This window comes from Vipera ursinii, assembly GCF_947247035.1.
Source record: "Vipera ursinii genome assembly, chromosome: 1".
NCBI lineage: Eukaryota > Metazoa > Chordata > Lepidosauria > Squamata > Viperidae > Vipera > Vipera ursinii.
Window position 1 is genome coordinate 244,435,147 of NC_139512.1, and position 20,689 is coordinate 244,455,835.

A 20,689-nucleotide genomic window follows, 5' to 3' on the forward strand; every position below is an offset into this window, starting at 1 on the left:
GTTAAAACTATAGCTCTTAGGCAATAAGATGGATACATACACATATCCCATGAACCAGTGTGATATAGTGTTTAAGGTGCTGGATTAAAAGCTAGGCGACCCAGGTTTTAATTCTTTAGGCACAGAGGCTGGCTTGCTGGACTCTAGGCCAGTCATTCTCTCTAAGCTAAAACTGGGAAGTTGAAAAATGTCCATCTACCAGCCTACACAGCACAGCCTTCCTTCTGTCGTTGTTTGATTTGGACCAGTAATAATATATATGTCTCTTATTTATCAACTGTTCACAGTGTAGGAATTCTCTGATTTGCTGCTGTAATATTTTCCATTATGGTTTTTCTGTTTTCACCTTTGACTGATTCATTTCGAAGTGAGCTTTGTTTTACTCCTTGGGAATTGTGCCTGGATAAAATACATAGATTTCTGTTATATGGCTTATGGACACCCTCTGTGTGATGGTACTTCCACTGACAGTATTAAGGCTTATTTTAGACCCAGTTGACATTCTGCCATTTTTTTGCATTAAGTCCAAATGACATGTTGCTATTCCAATATTTATAGGATGAAAAATATTCAGTAAATATTAATTCACAATTAAATGTCTAGTTTTGTTTTGTTTTTATTTTTTGCACAAAGGGATATGCAATCTAAGCATGGATGACATTTCAGGCCAAAGATAAATCTATAGTAGGTAAAATACATACTGGAGTCTATTTTGGTCTTATCTTTTGCTGTTGACTACCAGTGCTTAACTAAAAATATATTTTATTGCTTCTTGATGATACTAATTCATTTCTCTGCCTGTCTATAAATAAATTTATGCTCATGCAAAAAGAGCACTTATGTCTTCAGGTATATAAATGAGCTTCCATATATCATGTATTGTATAATAAAAAAACCTATTCATATCCAGGATGTATCTTTAATTCCAACATAAGACCATTTCAGTTTTTAAATAACACAAATGGCTGTTTACATCTAGTCTAGGGTAACTAGAATCAAGACAGACCAGATTCCTCCCACATCCTTTTTTAAAAAGAGATACTTATCATGCATATGTAGGGTTATCAAGCATCCATAGGATGCACAACTGAAAAGACAAGACTCTATCAGGCTATTTTTATATTAACCAAAATAAAGGAATTACATTTTTGTTTGTATCCCTTATATCTTATGTCTCTTATATTTTCCTCTTAAATATAATTCCAAAACATGGTAATGCTATAAATCTCCTTAGGGAAGGTTGCAATCGACTTAGAATATAGTGAAAGAACAGTGGATTATTAATCATTGTTTAAAAACTTATGGTTGCTCCCTCTTTAGAAGGTAAGTTGGATGTTAAATCCAAGGGGTGCTCTATGTAGCTTTCTGAATTACAAGAAATTGGGAAGAGGATAATTCTATTAATCATCCAAATAATAAACTGTAGAGTTCAATGGACCATTTCAAAAAGAGAAAGAGAGTGAATAACTCTAATGGCAATGTTGCCTGTCTCAATTTCTCAACTACCTTATTTTTTTTCAAAAGGCTTAGGAAAGGGTTGACAAACATGATGATGATGATGATGGTGGTGGTGGTAGTGGTGGTGGTGGTGATGGTGTCCAACAGTTGGCAATTCTATGGACCAGGTTTCTCCACATCTTCCAATCTTGCACTACTTGACAAATCTATAGGAACAACAGCAACAAAAATTCCTTAATCTCTTCCAAGTGTTGCGTGGATTAAGGTTCCTTCTCTCTGTATTTTACTTGCCACTAAGTTCTGTAAGAACTCTACTACTGGGTGATCCTTTTCTAGAAAGCCATTTTACCCTTTTGTCCCAATGAAATTACAAGTAACATGGAAGCCACTGAACAAGCCACAGACGAGGTCAAAGAGGCCCATTTGCAATTCAATTTAAAAAGAGGTCCATCCTGTTGAAAAAGTGGAGGATTTTTTTCCCTCCCTAAATTTCAGTCTCCCCCTATTCAAATATTTTTTCCAGATATTTGAAAATCTACCATGCAGTATATTCAATGATGAAACATTTAATCTGGCTTTTGGGAAAGCTAATCAGATATTTAGAGAGCTGAGAAGTACCTCTGTAATTAATTCCAAAATTTACAGTTGACACAATAATTTCTAATGCCATCATCTCTTAAAAGGGTCCTGTTTAAGGGTTTTTGTCTCATTGTCATGACTGAGCAAAAATGAAGAAAGCAATTGAAGTTGAAAAAACACCTACTGCACAGACTCATTAGCAGCTGCCCTTACATGGGATAAGATATCACTTTTTAATTTGCAAAAAGTAAAACAGTATTTTAAAAGTTTCATTTTAATGTACTCCATGTGTCACCGTTGAACAAAATATAATAGATTTTTTCCGTACATTTATACAAAACATCGGATGCTACAACATTGACTGTGACGTTTTATCAAAACTAAGTCATCACCTGTCTCAAATTGTAATTGTCAAGACAAAAATGCAAGTGTGAACACACTATAGTAAAAAAAATAGGTTATGAAACTTAAATAAGCAGCAGATTTGCCAGATTTGTCATAGGCATCTGAAAACTTGATTCTATTATAGCAAACGTCATTTGCATCCTTTATGCTAATATTCCTGCAAATTTTTCAGTTATATTATGACACAGAGGATGAGAGACAGAGAGAAATAGAAAGGGAAAGAGAGATGTTAAATGCCATTTATACAGTTGTCTTAAACTGAAAACATTTTATATGAACAAATACTTTCCAGAGAAATTTAGTCCTATCAAGTGATAATATTCCATTTTCTCCCTAATTAAGTCTAAATCTTTTAATTCATTGTTTTAAAACAAAGAGCAAATATCTCTATTCACTGCTGTCCAGCATTCAATGGTATCAACTGTCTACTGCTTCTGTTTTCTACACAAAGATAGAATAATATTTGAACTTAAATGGAAGAACAACTGCCACTTAGTGATTAAAATGTTGCTTCAAATTTATTAAGTTTGGAGTTTGTGACAATGGAGCAGCAGCAGATATTTTTCAGGATATGTGAATAGCATGTATGGGAAACGTATGCTTCCCAGATGTTGCTAAATTGAAATTCCCATTATCCCTGGCCATTATATTCATGGACTTCCCCATTGGCAGCTTCCTCTTTTCTGTAGCTTTCTTAGTTGAGAGAAGAAAAGCCCTTTTATCCTAATCAAGCATGTAAGAAAAGTTGAGTGGAAGTGATGTGTGTGAATGGAGAAAAACATTCAATGGGGGAAGAAGGTGGTGTAGGAGGAAAAGGAATATAAATAAATGGCTAGAGGAACAGGATTGCTGGATCACTTAAAAATATTTGGAGTTTGGCCGTGACAGCAGAAGAGAAAGTCATACTGAGTTGGGTTGCTCTGCTTCCTTAAGATTATGGCTGGACTTAGATGTTTTTGTTGGTTCATGTGCTAAGCTGTACATGAAAAAAAGAGAATAAGTGATAGTAATGGGCATAATTCTCGCAAAGTTTCTACTTCTTCTTCTTCTTCTTCTTCTTCTTCTTCTTCTTCTTCTTCTTCTTCTTCTTCTTCTTCTTCTTCTTCTTCTTCTCTTACCACTTTGAGTGTTGAGGGAGATTCAAAGTCCTCATTCTTGCTCTTCAGGTGGCCTCAACCATGTTGTTTTAGTATGTCTTTGATGTTGTCTCTACATCTTTTTCTGGGTCTGCCTCATGTTCTTTGATCTTCTCCTCCTCTTTTGTCTTTTATGGAATGGAATCCCAAGACATCCTCTCCAGGTGAGCAAAGCACTTTATTTGCTGTTTTTGTATGTAATTTAAAATTAGTTTTATGCCAATTCTTTCTCTCATGGTCCCATTTCTGATTTTATCTCTTCTGGTCACTCCAGTGGCTTTTCTCAAACACCCCATTTCTGTGGTGACTAACTTTCATTTACATTTTATTGTAAGTATCCACATTTGGCACTGGTAACATAGGGTGGGGATGAATATGCTTTGTATGAAAAGCTTCTTTGTGCTGATTGGTACTGCTTTATGTTGTAGGAGTGGAGCTAGCTGTTCCAGTACTTGATTTGCCTTAGTGCATTGTAAGTCCAGTTATTTAATCACTTTTATTTAAAATGAAAATGGATAGATTACAGAAATCTCAACAGTCTGATACTTTCACTTTAGCACCCAGTTTATCTCAAAGCTTCCTATGTGAAGATTTCTTAATTTTCTTATAACAATCATTTGATGGAGAGGGTGATGGCTAGCCATTATCCTCACAATGGAAGAATGTGTGATCTTCTGAGCGAATAATATTTTGCACACTATTATCTACTTGTCAAAGGTTTGAGAAGCCCATACCAATATGATTGCATGCTAAACCAGGATTATCACAACTCAGTTGCAAAAAAAAATCAGAAGGTCATTTGCTAAATTTCTACACTGCTATAATCAAAATTATTCTTCATAGTACACAATGCAAAATTCATAAAACATACATAAGAAAGCATCTAGTGTGATAAACGTAATAATAAATAAATAGCAAAAATTATATCCCTTATAATGTCCTACATTGATTTATAATCAAGCCTACAAGAGCAACTTGTTAGTGTTGTATTCAGACTTGGTAAGGTTTCCATGTTATTCAACTTTTAGAAGACAATCATTGTTGGAGCAAGTCTTATCTCCAAGGGAAAGCTGTTTTATGGTACAGGAGTCATGGCAATGAACCTCTGCCTTCTTGCTTCAGTACCCTCATTCCATAGAAATGAAAGATAATCTGCAATGTTTCCTGGGATATCCACGTAGGGTGAGTCAATTTTCATTGAAGAAGCTGGTTCTGCAAGTACATGGTGCCAAAATATACAGTAGAGGGTTTTATAGAGCAAAGCCTATAAATGCAGGGTTTGTAAATGATTATGGATGCTGCTCATGGACTTTTGTATTCTGTCCCAACTTTATGAGTAGTATCTAATGGCAGCCCAATACATAGCAGAGCATCAGTCCAAACTGGGTATTAATGTAAACATGAGTTATTCTTACCTTTTACTACTGAGTGGTCATCCCGAATGTATGGTCCAGATCTGGTATCCCTGTGATAGACAATGATTATTAAAAGCTTTTCATTGTGATTCCATTATATCTGGTCTCATCTCCCAACTACCACCAATATTTGTTCTGCAGATACATTCCTCTGAGGTAAATTAGGACCTTAAACTCCAAAAGGTTACCTGTTAGTTTTGTTGAAGTCAGTTTAAGACTCAAATTTTCTTACATATATAAAACATTGTTCACTGATTATAAATACCCAGTGTGCAGCTATGGAAATAAGTATTTATATAAGAAATGATCCAGGATAGGTGACAGATGATTAGATTCTTGTATCTTTTTTATTTGATTTAGAACAAGGTAAATTGAAGGAGTTAGACTTGAAGTAATATGGCAGTTCTATAGGGATATCTGTTTATACTTTTGTTTTCTTTGCTTCAGCTATTTGCAGAGACCAATAATTTCATCTGATAGGCCTCAAGATTGACATTATAAAGCATGTGTCCAGGTTCCGATAGACAAGACCAAATACATTAGAACTCCCCAATAGAAAAATTTCATGGGCTTTCTAACTAACTGCTCCAGCACCTACCTAATTGACAGAAGTGACCTTGGTTCCCATGGGACAGTAAAATGTTTTGACTAGTAGAAATCCTCCTTCCCCCTCCCAATCCTGTGGCAATTTAGAACAAAGGAAATGGCTGCAGTCAGTTTCATTGTAGAGTTGACAGTTGTTCGACTGTCTTAAGAAGAAAACTAGTCCTGTAAATGAAACAAAAATGCAAGTTAAGAATCCCCCCTGGGTTTCTGTGGATGCTTGTCATTAAATTTCTTGATCAATCTGTTTGCTTTCATGACTACACCTTTTACCCAGATAGCCTCTAATAAAGGGTAGCCCTTCCGCTGAACCAGATATTGTAATTTACCCTTATACATTTGGTCTCATAATGAGCCTCTCCCTCTACCAGAATGGCGCCAGGCATTTTTTGGGGAACTGGCCACAAGGACGATTCCGTGACTGCTTTTAACAAGCTGCAGTGGAAAACAGGGTGCACTTTCTCTAATAGTCATGGGAGTTGCAATTGGAGTGTGACAGGAATTATAATTTTGACTATGGGAAAAGGGCCAAGGAAGTTAGGTCCGAATTTCTTTGTAATCTTAGATATTTTGTGGAAAGATAAACCTGCTCCCCCACATGAAATGGCTTCTGGGGAGATCACTTTTTATCAGCCTGTTTCTTGTATGTCTTTGCAGCCTGGGTTAGAGCTTTTTTCACATTGGCCTAAACCACTTGCAAAGCGGTCACCCACTGATCTAAGGTTTGAGAAGTAGGAGGCTCTTGGGGGATATTTGGGCATAGGGATGAAATCCTGGCCAGTACTTATTTTAAATGGCGTAAGTCCAGTGCTTCTCTATACAGTGTTGTTGTACACCACCTCAGCAAAAGGCAGGAGGTCCGCTGAATTAGTCCGTTGGTAATTAACATAACATCTAAGGTATTTTTCCACCATTGCATTTGTACATTCAGCTGATTCATTCAGAGGAAAAGCAGATTCACAAGCTCCCTCCAGAATTTTCCAGTAAATTGAACACACACACCCCGCAATCTGATATAATCCATTTTGGTGCCCCATGGAGTAGATAGATGTGTTTTAAAAACAACCTGGCTAGCTTTTGGGCAGACAGGAGTCACAAAGAAGTGATGAAATGATCTTGTTTCGAGAAAAGATCAATGACAGTTCAGATCACTGTGTTCCCCCTGCTTTCAGGCAATTCTACAATAAAGTCTATGGCTATTTCCTCCCAAGGCTGGGAAGAATCTGCCACTTATTGTAATAGTCCAGGAGGTTTGCCAGGACACTTTTCCATAGTGGCACAGGTAGCATAGCTTTGTTCATAGCTTTGTTCATAACTTTTAATATCCTTTCCATGGCCACCAAAACTGTCGTTGCACCATATGCGAAGTTTTTAAAAATCCAAAATGACCAACTTGCTTTGCATTATGACTGATTTGGAGGGCTTGAATTCTGAGGGAGGCTGGACGCTACCGTTTAGAACCCTTCCTGGCTAGTCCATCTCAATAGGTCAATAGCAATCTATTGTTGTTGAAACAAGAGTCTGTTTTTAGTCCCTCTTTCAGCTTTCGTGTTAATTGACTATCAGGTTTGTTGGATCTGCTCTGCATCTGACCTCTCATAGTTACCTGAGAGGTTGACTAGGGCAGAGGAATGATGGAATTAATGACCTCCTCATGGTGGCTTTTATATGGGGGCATTCTAGATAGAGCATCTGCCAGAAAGTTCTGCCCCACAGGAAGGTATTTGAGAGTGAAATTAAAATGGTTGAAGTACTGTGCCCACCTAACTTGCTTAGGAGGTAATTTTTGAGGAGTTTTCAGTGCCTTTAAATTTTTATGATCAATTTATACTTCGAAAGGCACTTTAAAAAGGTAAAGGTAAAGGTTCCCCCGCACATGCATGCTAGTCGTTTCTGACTCTAGGGGCCGGTGCTCATCTCCATTTCAAAGCCGAAGAGCCAGCGCTTGTCCGAGGATGTCTCCGTGGTCATGTGGCCGGCATGACTAGATGCCAAAGGTGCACGCAACGCTCTTACCTTCCCACTGTAGTGGTCCCTATTTTTTTACTTGCATTTTTATGTGCTTTCGAACTGCTAGGTTGACAGCTGGGACGAGTAACAGGCGCTCACTCTGTTATGTGGCACTCGGGATTCGACCCACCAAACTGCTGACCTTCTGATCGACAAGCTCAGCGTCCTAACCCACTGAGACCCCGTGTCCCTGAAAGGCACTTTACTCCCTTCCAAAAAATTGGTGCCAAGTTAATAATGCCCATCTCACCGCAAACGCCTCCTTCTTTCTGTTTACAAAAGCTTTTGCAAATTGTAGGCACAGGGCTGCAGATTCCCTCCCTAAGGGGTTTTTTTTGGTTGTAGGAGGACCATGCCCACAGCAACCTCACTGGCATCGGCTTGGATGATGAAAGGTTCCTCAGAGTTAGGGTGTTTAAGAACTGGTTCTGATGGAAATAATCTGTTTAACTGCTGAAATGGCACTTGGCACTCTATAGTACATTGTAAAGGCTGACAAGGTTGGGGCTCCCCCCACTTTCCCAGTTTTTAACAGTTCATTAATAGGCATGGAGATTTTTTTTTCAAAGGAGGGGATGAATTTAAAGTGTACTCTTCCTTTAAGATCTTTGCATCCATTTTAGGCTGGACTAGAGGGTTTCTGATCAATTATATTGAATTCAAATATGTTATATTTCTTTAAAAAAATATGTGGTTGTTTTTTAAATCTAATCTATTCAGTTCGTGAATCACTTGATGAACACAGTGTCTTCTGAGTAAATTATAATTTGTACTAATTGTTTGGAGTTTTATATCTTATTGACAATTTCCTGAAAACATATGCACATATGCAAAAACACCCTTAATAGATAATTAGATTCCTAATAACTCTGCACATTATCATGGGGATTATGTAGAAGTATGTTATCAGCACAATTAAAGGGTAAAGTACTTAATACATTATTTCTTGTTTTATGCCTTAGGTATTTTTTTTAACTTACTTAGTTACCTGCATTAAGAAGGATGGATGGATGGATGGATGGATGGATGGATGGATGGATGGACAGACAGACACCAATAATTTTTGCATATGCAGGACAAAATGATATTTTTGTGATATTATTGCCTGGTTCACTTCAGAAAACCTCACTTAGAACGCTCTGAGTGGGATTTGTTGTTTGTTGATGCCAGAAGGTTTATAGTAACTGGTTGGTGGGTTTTGATATATATTTTTTAATCTATAGATTTTTAATAGATTGTGACAGTTGTGCTGCAATTAGTGGAAAGGGCAGACAGTTTTTAATGACGTTGCATGGATTTCCCTTGTAGATGGTTTATATATGCTGTCTGTAATTCTGGTTTACTGCAAGCCGCTAGGACAAGCAATTATGTATAAATAGCCAAGAAACCTCACTTTTCTTTTCCAGAGCAGGGGGCCCAATCCCCGGTCACTGTACCACCACCATGCTGTGGCATGTCAGAAACTGGTCCACACAAACAAGTGAAGCCCCGTCCATGGGATACAGGTAGCATGTATCCTCTGTGTCTGCAGAAAAGCTTCTCTCCACAGAACTGGTCCCAGGTGCCCTAAAGGTTGGGGGCCACTGTTCCAGCATACTGATAAAGTTACTTAGTCTGGCAATGAAATATCTGCAAGAAGAAAACCAAGCTGAAAGAATACCAAGAACCTTCCCAAATAATTTACATTATTACTAGCAAAGATGCATACGGTAATTTTAAAAAGGCAAACAGAAAGATTTAGCCTTGTGTGAGTTACTTTATTTCATTTGTTAAAATGAAAACAGAAAAGTGTTTTCAGTCCTGGCATAACAATCTATTTCAACCATCACTGAGCATATTCTTGTTTACTTAATATTCTTAGCCCCAGAAGATTATATTTATGTATACATATGATATAATGAATAGAAAGGGAAAATGAGGAAGGAATGATAGAAGATAAGTGCAATAATTTCAGTATTTCGTGTAATTGCATCCAGATAATATATTTTCAGCCCTTTCTGCTCAGACAGATTGAATCTCTTAGATGTGTAGATAAGCATCTTTTTCTTTTGGTAAATCCTGATTCAAATTAAGTCCAAATCATTGAATGCTTTGGGGCATGGTTTGTTATATGTTAATTTTGTAAATGGAAAACTGTTGTTGCTTCATGACATGGATGGAAGTTTGAGTTCTATGGATTCAATGGAAATCAGGTTTTCTGTGATTGATAGGCTTAAAAAGAAAATGCTTAATGAGACTTCCAGTTATTATCTACTAATTAATCTGTCTGTAATTGTTTTCTATTAATTAGTGCTCATAAACAGCCAGTATTCCATCATAATGGATCATTACTACTCTACCCAGATATACTGTTGGTATGAGTTGTTCTACAGAGAACTAAGGCATGGCTTTAACAATGAAGAATGTTTACAAATTGCTATATGTCAAGGAAAGGTTGTATATAAGTGACAGTCTGCTCTCCATCTCAGCTTACATAGCTTAAATTACCCTGTTCAATTGTGGTAAATGGACAATCTTAACCATTTCTAAAATTGACATAGACATTTGGGAACTTTAGCAGAAGAAATGGTGTGCACTTGCACATTTTTGATTTACTTACCTATGGTTTTAATGTCCTTAGACTTTTCTAAAATATCTGTTAACAAGAGGAACATTTTCTTCATGCAAAACAATAGTTCATGGAAGAAAGAGGACCAGAAAATCCCTGGTTCTATCCTATAGAAAAATAATGTCTGATATCCCAGGCAGAAAAAGTAAAATATCCTTTAAATTGAGCTCAGGACCTGATAACTAGATAGAACCATCCTTGTGATTTCATGAAAATGTTATGCAAATAGTTTGTCATTACTCTTTCTTATCTCCTACCCAAGGACTAATCAGATATTACTTTCTTAGCTTTACAAGGTCAGCTAAGGTTATTTTTGTTGTTGCTGTGAGCTGTGAAGTTGTGTCCGACCGATCGCGACCCTATGGACAATGCTCCTCCAGGCCTTCCTGTCCTCTACCATCTTCTGGAGTCCATTTAGGCTCATGCCTACTGCTTCAGTGACTCCATCCAGCCTCCTCATTGTCTGTCGTCCCCTTCTTGCCCTCAACCTTTCCCAGCATTAGACTCTTCTCCAGTGAGTCTTTCCTTCTCATTAGGTGTCCAAAGTATTTGAGTTTCAACTTCAGGATCTGGCCTTCTAAAGAGTAGTCATGGTTAATCTCCTCTAGGACTGACCGTTTTGATCGCCTTGCAGTCCAAGGGACTCGCAGGAGTCTTCTCCAGCACCATAGTTCAAAGGCCTCAATTCTTTGGTGCTCGGCCTTTCTTATGGTCCGACTTTCACTGCCATACATTGCAACTGGGAAGACCATAGCCTTGACTATACACACTTTTGTTGACAGGGTGATGTCTCTGATTTTTAGTGTGCTGTCTAGATTTGTCATGGCTTTCCTCCTGAGGAGCAAGCGTCTTTTAATTTCTTGGCTACAGTTTCCATCTGCAGTGATCTTGGAGCCCAGGAAAATTTACATTTACAGACTGCCATTTTGCTGCAACATTCTTGGAGAGAAGCAAAACCAAATAGCTATAGTGTGAATGTTAGGGATGAGATTCTGGTTGGAAAAAAAATGAATGAAATGCTTAAAGTGAATTTCAACATTACATGTGTCTATGATTATGTAAACATCAGCAGTGTTTGCTCTTCTGATATAGGATATTAATATTTGGAAACAAAACTCTTCTATAAAGACAACATTTAAGAAGTTATTACTGATGCATTACCCAGCTTCTCATTTCAGAAGGCTTTGGTTTCAGGTTTAACTGAGTTCCTATATACAAATAAAATCTTGCCTTCATTCTCACCAAAAGAGGCAAAGTATATTTGCCGCTAGAAACCTATATTCTGTTTGACTCTTTTTGTTATAGACTGATTTATAAACTCTATTTTGACAATATTGTACTACAGGATTATGACAATATAAAGGACTGGAGCTACTATCAAACCCTAACCTTAAGTATGATTCTGTTTTTCTCTTTTTATTTTTTTGTTAAATAGAATTTAACAAATTCCTTATGAATCTTACATGGAATAAGAAAATGGAGAAGTGTAGCATTATCATTCAGATTGATTTCAATTCATGCCTTATATTCCTTCATTAAATTAGAATTAATGCTGTCACAAATGTTAAATGATCATGGGGAGTAAATTTGCTGCTAATGTTGGCTTAAAAATGCCTCAGGACCACAAAAAAATAGCCAGTTGTTATCCATATCACATAGTTCTATTTGGATCATCTTTGAATTTCTGGATTATTTGTGTGCTTGATGATATTCAATGTATCATTGCACTCTGATGCAAACAAACCTTGTTCAATTTCAGGTAATCCTCAGAGGCCCAACATATGCCACGTGTGAGGGTCCGTATGTGTGTGCAAACACAAAGAAGCAGGAGAAAAAGGGTGTGGGTTGTGTGCAAGCAAAGGGGGAAAAGATGGTGCAATGTTTGGAAGGGAAAAAAAGACTGGGGGATGGACAAAAGGCTTACTCCAGCAACTTGCAACCATCGTGGTGAGTTTGTAAGGCTTCCCCAGGAGTTTGCCTGGGAGAAGCTGGCAGGGAAGGTCAGAAATGGTAGTCACATAACTGCAATGTGTTGTAATTGGTCATAAGTGTGAGTTAGTTGCCAGACAACTGAATTTTGTTTAGATGCCTTCAGGGGTGCTGTAATAGAGCTTTGAATGCTGGTTCTAAATGCCTTTGTTCACCACCGTTGTAATTTGAATAGTCACTGAATGAATGATCATAATTCGAGGAGTATAATGTTCTTTAGCTTTTCAGGTATATGTTTCAATCCTACATTTGTTTTTCAGGTTTTATCTACAATTAATAAAGTTCTTTCTGGCAAAATCTCAAAACAATTTCGCTGTAATTCATTTTCATATTGCATTTTAAAAATTACACTGTCCCTAATCTTTCTTCCTGCTAGATCTTTTTAGTTACAGCGACTGTTTGATCAACCTGGTTTCCCTGAATTGTTTTCTGTTGTATATTAGATACTGTCTCTTTGTATGCAGAAAGCAGATCAATGGATTCACTGCAAAGCATCACAACCTGATGTTAAACAGATGGTCAGTATGGCAAACTTTGAATATTTTTTTCCTTAAAGTTCACACATGCATAGAGACTGAGAAGAAGACAGGGAAAGAGGGAGAAACACAAACAGAAAATCTGAACAAAAAAAATCTGTTTCTGGAGGGTTTTGGAATACTGCATCCAGATCATTAAATTAAATTAAATCAATATATTCAATTTAGGCATTATCTGACTCCAGACTGAGTGTGGGCAGCTACAGTATATCAAAAGACATATAGAGCTTATTCTATCCATTTTACACTATAACTGAAGATTGTAGTTCTTTTCCATTCACACACTTTTCCATTCATCTTTTATTGTGGCTAAAAATGTATACCCTTGTTATGTCAGGCTGCACACAAATCTTATTGAGTGTAATATTATCATTAAGAAACTAAGCTCAAGGGAAGCTGCCAGTCTAGTTCAGTAATATTTCTTGAATCCTTGACAACCATCATAGCCCATCTAGAAATAGTACTTTCTCCACCATTTTTTTTAGTAGGAAGAAAACAGGAAAGAAGGAGCCACTCAAACTACAAGAAACAGCTGATTAGGTCCTACACATTTTGAAACATTCCTTCAGATGTCTGAAACTTATCAGGATGTATTTATTGCTGAAATATATGGACATTTTCTTTCCTTTCATCTTGTATTTGATGCTTTTTTCTCCCCACCCGCCGTATCACTAGCAATTTTGACAAACATCTGGCAGACCATCACAGTGTATGATATTGTATCTCAGAAGAGCTAAACTTCATGAAAGTTCTAACATTGAGGGTTGAGCATAATTCTTTCAGGGAGATCCACACACACCATTTCCAAGCATCCCACTTATTGTCTGTCTCCAAATAGTGGATACAGTAAGGAACTCCTCAGCATCATAACAATAGCAACGTAGTGCTCCAGAACCCTCTCTGAGCAGTTTACAGGGTCAGCATATTTTCCCCCAACAATCTGGGTCCTCATTTTATGACCTGGGAAGGATAGAAGGCTGAGTCAACCTTGAGAAGGTCAGAATAAAGCTCCTGGCAGTGGGGAGAGTCAGCCTGCAATGCTGCATTCTAACCACTGCACCACCATCATCTACAAACACCACGACATAAGAAAGAAGCACACACAACAGTTGTAGCATTACTTTATTGTTTGAGGAGCATAGACCCTTGCCACACTTGGCAACTGGCTGACATCCAAGGCTCTTGCAGCATCTGGGGGTCATGTGATTGTGATTTGCAGCTTTCCCAGTGGGTGTCTGGCAAGCAAAATCAGTTGGTGAAACCAAATTCACAACCACACAATTTGCTTAATGACTACGGTACAAACTGTTGCAAAATCGGATCCAGTCACTTAATGACTCATTTAATGACATAGCACTTCCAGTCCCAATTGTGGTTTTAAATCAAGGACTGCCTGGAGTCTTTACTGCTGCTTGCTACTTTTCTTCTGGGATTCTCATACTACCAAATTAGTGTTTTGTTATTTTTTTTATTCCAAGTTTTATTAATTTTATTTATTATTAATGCCATAATCTCTTTTCTAGGGTATGCTTCTTGGCTCATACCTTTCAGAATGTTATTTTTCCCCCAAATGGTTCTATCTTTATTTTCTATACCCCCTGACTCTTCTCCTTCCAGTTTGCTCTAGTAATAAAGGAGAATATTTGTAGCTCAGGGCAGACACGAGGGGTCCTTGATGCTCTCTGAGCTTGCTTGTTTTCTTGCAGATGTTACTAGCTAACATCATCAGTGCTAGTGGTGTTACCTAGTTTGGGTAATGAAATATCTGCAAGAAAACAAGCAAGCTCAGAGACCACCAAGGACCCCTCAGTTTTTTCTAAGCATATTTGAGGGGACCAGAGTTGGACCCATGCCTCTGATTTCTCTCTCTTTGACATCTATGAGTAACTTCTTCTTATTCTACAGAAAGTTCTTCTAGAATCTGCCTCCATTTTGAGTTACCTCAGCACAAATCCTTCTCTGCTTTCCTTTGAAATATATCCTGCATTAAGTAGAAAACAAGCTTCGTCAAAACTGATATATCAGCTTAAGAACACTCCTAGGGGAGATAAACATCCCAGCTCCTGATAAAAGTTTATATATATATATATATATATATATATATATATATATATATATATATATATATATATATATATATATATATATATATATATATATATATATATATATATATATATATATATATATATATATATATTTCAAAATATTTAAATTTTCTTATACTTTTATTGATCTATTACATCTGGGTACATTAAATTTCATGTTGGTCTTCATCAGTTTTTATCTATTGAATAAATAAGCATTCATGTGTTAGTGATATGTCCTTTACATGTGAAGGATGGGGATATCAATCTGAATATATAAAGTAGAATCCAAATATGTCTAAGCTAATTCTTTTCTACAGAATAATGCAGTTTCAGAAATTCTGGCTAAAATGGAATATCACCAAAATTTAATTTGACCAGCTAAGGTACTCTTCAAGAGATTTTTTTGCAACCATCAGAGTGAGAGATAAATGAACATTCATTCATTTTATCAAAATCTGATGAAATTGCAACAAAAATACCCCAAAATGTTACTAATATGTGCCTGTCATTCTATTAGGGGAGTCACAAACAGACTTTGAGTGGCAGCCTTTAAAGGTCCACCTGTTTTAAATTGTTCTTCATGGATGGATATTATTGTTTTGCAATAACAACAACAACAACAACAACAACAACAACAACAATAATAATAATAATAAAATAAATAAATAAATAAAGTTGGAAGGGTCCTTGGAGGTCATCTAGTCCAACCCCCTGCTCAGGCAGGAAACCCTATACCATTTCAGACAAATGGCTGTCCAGTCTCTTCGTTAAAACATCCAGTGTTGTTCCACTGATTAATTGTTCTAACTTTCAGAGAGTTTCTCCTTAGTTGTAGGTTGCTTCTGTCCTTGATTACTTTCTATCCATTGCTTCTTGTCCTGCCTTCATGTGCTTTGGAGAATAGCTTGGCAACCCCTGAGATATTGGAATACCACTATCATGTCACCCCTCATCCTTCTCTTCATTAAGCTAGACATACCCAATTCCAGCAATTCCTTATATGTTTTAGCCTGCAGTCCCCTAATCATCTTTGTTTTAGTTTTAGTTTAGTTTTATTTGATTTCTATACCGCCCTTCTCCCTAGGGACTCAGGGCGGTTCACAGGGCATATATAAATAACAATACAAAAGTTAAAAGGAAATTAAACCAGTGCCCAGTTAAAACAACAATAATAAATACTAAAAATCAATTTAAAAACCCATATTCCCCCATCAGGCCAGACCAGCTAATTCAAATAAGTGGGTCTTCAACCCACGACGGAAGGATCGGAGGTCAGATGCCATCCGGAGCTCAACCGGCAGTTGGTTCCATAATGCCGGAGCGCCCACAGAGAAGGCCCTCCCCCTGGGGGCCACCAGTCGACATTCCCTGACCGGAGGCACCCTGAGGAGGCCCTCTCTGTGGGCACGTACTGGGCGGAGGGAAGTTGACACCGGCAGCAGGTGGTCCCCGAGGTAACCCGGACCCATGCCATGTAAGGACTTAAAGATCATAACTAAGACCTTGAACCTCACCCGGAAGACAACTGGTAGCCAATGCAGCTCGCGGAGCAAAGGTGTAACATGGGAGTACCGGGAAACTCCCAGGACAACTCTCGCGGCCGCTTTCTGTACCAGTTGGAGCCTCCGAGTGGTCTTCAAGGGAAGCCCCATGTAGAGAGCATTACAGTAGTAAAGGAGACAGTTCAGGAGCGCATGAGTGACCGTACACAGAGCATCCCGGTCCAGATAGGGCCGCAACTGGCGCACCAGGCGAACCTGGGCGAAAGCCCCCCTAGTCACGGCCACTACATGATCTTCCAGAGTAAGCCGTGAATCTAGGAGGACTCCCAAGTTGCGAGCCCTATCCACGGGGGGTAAAAGCTCACCCCCCATAGAAAGAGATGGAACATTTTGAATGTCCCGGGATGCCGGAATGTACAGCCACTCAGTCTTGTCAGGGTTGAGTTGAAGTCTGTTCCTCCCCATCCAGACCTGAACCGCCTCCAGGCAACGGGACATCACAGCGAGGGCATCACTGGGGTCTTTTGGGGTCGAAAAGAAAAGTTGGGTATCATCGGCGTATTGATGATACCCAACTCCAAAACCACGAATGATCTCACCCAGCAGTTTCATGTAGATGTTGAACAGGAGAGGCGAGAGAACCGACCCCTGAGGAACTCCACAAACGAGAGACCTAGGGGCCGATCTCTGCCCCCCTGCCAACACCGACTGCGAGCGTCCCAGGAGATAGGAGGAGAACCACTGAAGGACTGTGCCTCCCATTCCCAATCCCCTGAGACGCCGCAGCAAGATACCATGGTCGATGGTATCGAAAGCCGCCGAGAGGTCTAATAGGACTAGGACAGAGGAATATCCCCTATCCCGAGCCCTCCAGAGATCATTCACCAGAGCGACCAATGCCGTCTCCGTGCTGTACCCGGGCCTGAAACCCGATTGGTAGGGGTCCAAATAATCCGCTTCATCCATGACCAGATGGAGCTGATGCGCCACCACACTCTCAACAACCTTCGCAAGAAAGCGAAGGTTGGAGACTGGACGAAAGTTGTTCAATACAGCTGGGTCCAAGGCAGGCTTCTTGAGGAGAGGTCTCACCACCGCCTCCTTCAAGACAGTGGGGAAATAACCCTAACTCAGAGAAGCAGATATAACCGCCTGGAGCCAGCCTCGTGTCCTCTCTCTAGCTGCATAAACCAGCCAGGAAGGGCATGGGTCCAATAAACATGTGGTGGAGCTCAGCCTCCCCATAATCCTGTCCACTTCATCAGGGGTCACAGCATCAAACTCTTCCCAGATAACATTGACAAGACCGTCCGTGTCCTGATCGCCAGACTCTGCCCAGCTGGAGTCCAAACCGGTCCGAATCCGAGCGATTTTATCCGACAGATGTTGACTAAATTCCTCGGCATGACCCTGCAAGGGATCCTCCCTCACCTCCTGATTAAGAAGTGAGTGAGTCACCCTAAACAGGGCGGCCGGGCGATTATCTGCGGACGCGATGAGGGTGGAGAAGTAATTACACCTCGCCACCCTCATCGCTGCGAGATAAGACCTAATATAGGTTCTTAACCGCAACCGGTCGGGTTCGGATCGGCTAGACCTCCAACAGCTCTCTAGGCTCCGTTTCCGACGCTTCATCTCCCGGAGCTCCGCGGAGAACCATGGAGCTCGCTGGGATCTGCACCGGGTCAGGGGCCGCAAGGGTACAACCCGGTCAAGTGCCTCAGTGGCTGCCCTTTCCCAGGCTTCCACTAAGGCATCCGCCGAGTTGTGAGCAGTGGAGGCAGGTGGGGACCCCAGCGCCGCTTGGAATCTATCAGGATCCATTAAGCGTCTGGGGCGGTACCATCTAATTGGCTCTGTATCCCCACGGCGGGGGGTGGCAAAACGGAAGACCAGCCGCAGGAGGTGATGATCGGTCCATGACAGGGGCATAATAAATGGAGAGCCCCCACCAAGATCATCCAACCACCGTCCAGATAAAAAAATCAGGTCAAGGGTGTGGCCTCCCTCATGAGTAGGTTCAGAAATTACTTGCGTCAGGTCCATGGCCGTCATGGAAGCCATGAACTCCCGAGCTAGCTCAGATGAGCCTCCCAGGGATGGTAGATTGAAGTCTCCCAAAACAATAAGTTTGGGAAACTCAACCACCAACCCCAAGAGGATATCGAGCAGCTCAGGCAGGGCTGCCGCTGTGCGACTAGGCGAAATGTACACCAGCAGCAAGCCCAACTGCGCCTCAGAACCAAATCTCACAAAGAGAGACTCACACCCGACTATCTGAGGAACGGTGGTCTCCTGCGGACATAAGGTCTCCCTCATGGTCACCGCCACACCCCCACCCCTACCATGAGCTCGTGGCCGATGTAGCACCCGGAAGCCTGGTGGGCAGAGGTCAACCAAAGGGACCCCACCCTCTGGGCCCAACCAAGTCTCCGTGATGCAAGCCAGGTCCGCGTGCTCACCCTCAACTAAATCCCTGACGAGGGGAGCTTTGTTAACCACGGACCTGGCATTCAGGTACACCAGCCGGAGCTCAGGAAGCTGCACATCCTCGCTCCCGGAACCTCGAGGAAGAGGCAGAGGGTCGGAGCACCTCACCGCTTGCAAATAGCGGAGACGGCCCTCCCGATAATGATACGGCCCTCTGTCTATCCACCTGCTGCCATTCCCCATCGTGGGAATCGGTAATCCCACAACCCGCTCATGAGCCCTGGAGACAACCACACCCCGTTCTCCCCCCGAGCGGTCGGACCCAAGTCTGGCCTGAGCCATGGTTGATTGGCCACCCCCCATAGCCAGAGAACCCCTATCTCCCACCCCTCTCCCTAACCCCGTAAAAAATTTAGATAAAAAAAAATCAGAGGCCTTCTATTAAATTTGTGTTGACGGCCCCTGCCCCTGCCCAGCCATCTCTCAGGGTCCCAAAACTCGGGCCCGTCATCGAGGTTAAGAGTGTTTAAAGAGGCGGGTCGCACCCAGGAGAGGGGGGCTCCCCTGAGGGCATATAAGTTCGTGCTGGTGTATTGTCGCATGAGTCTAGCAAGTCCAGGATAGGCGTCCCATTAGTTATGTCCATGGGAGGATCGAAACATGAAGACAGATATCTAGGTCCCCACCCAACTTCACTGCCACTCAGTTGGGTGCCCCCAGAGACAGGCCGCCTCCCGCCCTCTTGTTGCTCTTCTCTGTACTCTTTCTAGAATCTCAACATCTTTTTTACATTGTGGTCACCACAATTTATTGATTGCTTTATTATGGGATTCTTACAAAAATTTTTTTTAAAAAATCTGATTAAACAATGGCATAAAGTATTATGAGATAAAGGAAGAATTTGAGGGGCATTTATATTTCACATTGATAATATCTTATTATGAATATATATATTGTGCTTGATTTCTTTGCCTTTTAGGGTAGTTTTACTCTATTATAAGAATATTGAAATTAACTCATGAATTAACTACATACAAAAAGTTCCTGTAACCCTGCAAATCCAATCACATATTCACCTTCCAGCTAAACTCTTGGTTTCCTTGTCACATACCTTCTTCTACCATCAGAAGATCAAAGTGGATTTATATATTCCTAAATTGCATGATTTCTGATTATATCATCATCACCGATCCAGAAAAGCAATAGATTTTGGTTTGTTTGAGTCTATCCAAACATATGTATGATTAGTGACACTTTAGAATTCAACTTCCATAAATATTCTATCCCACTACTACAGAGAGAGCCAGATATTTCTTCAAGGTTGGGATTGTGCAGATCTTGGAGTATATGTGTGTGTGGAGTGTGTGTGTGTGTGTTGTTATTCCAGCCAGTAGTAGGGCAAACAAGAAGGCACATTTTCAAATGACATGAGGATGACATTACTTAAAGGATGAGAGCAGAAGTGTGACAACTCCATCACATCTTACCAGATAGACAAATGTAATAGGAGACAGACATCCTGCAATCCAGGTCTTATATACTCTACAGAGCTTAAAAGACACCCAGCACCATGAATTGTACCCAGAAGCTGACTGTAACCAGTGCAATACCAATAGTATTCAAACACCAAGAAACATGCATTACTATCCATGCTACCACAAGATGAACCAGTTGTAGCTTCCAAGTGGTTTTCAAGCATAGCACTGTATAGAGCAGGGATCCCCAACCTTGGCAACTTTAAGACCTGTGGACCTCAACTCCCAGAATTCCCCAGCCAGCATTCTGGGGAATTCTGGGAGTTGAAGTCCACAGGTCTTAACGTTGCCAAGGTTGGGGACCTCTGGTGTAGAGAACATTGCAGTAATCCACATACAAGTTGATTTTATGTCAGTTAAAGAGCTATTGTAATTTTATTCTAAGACCTAAAC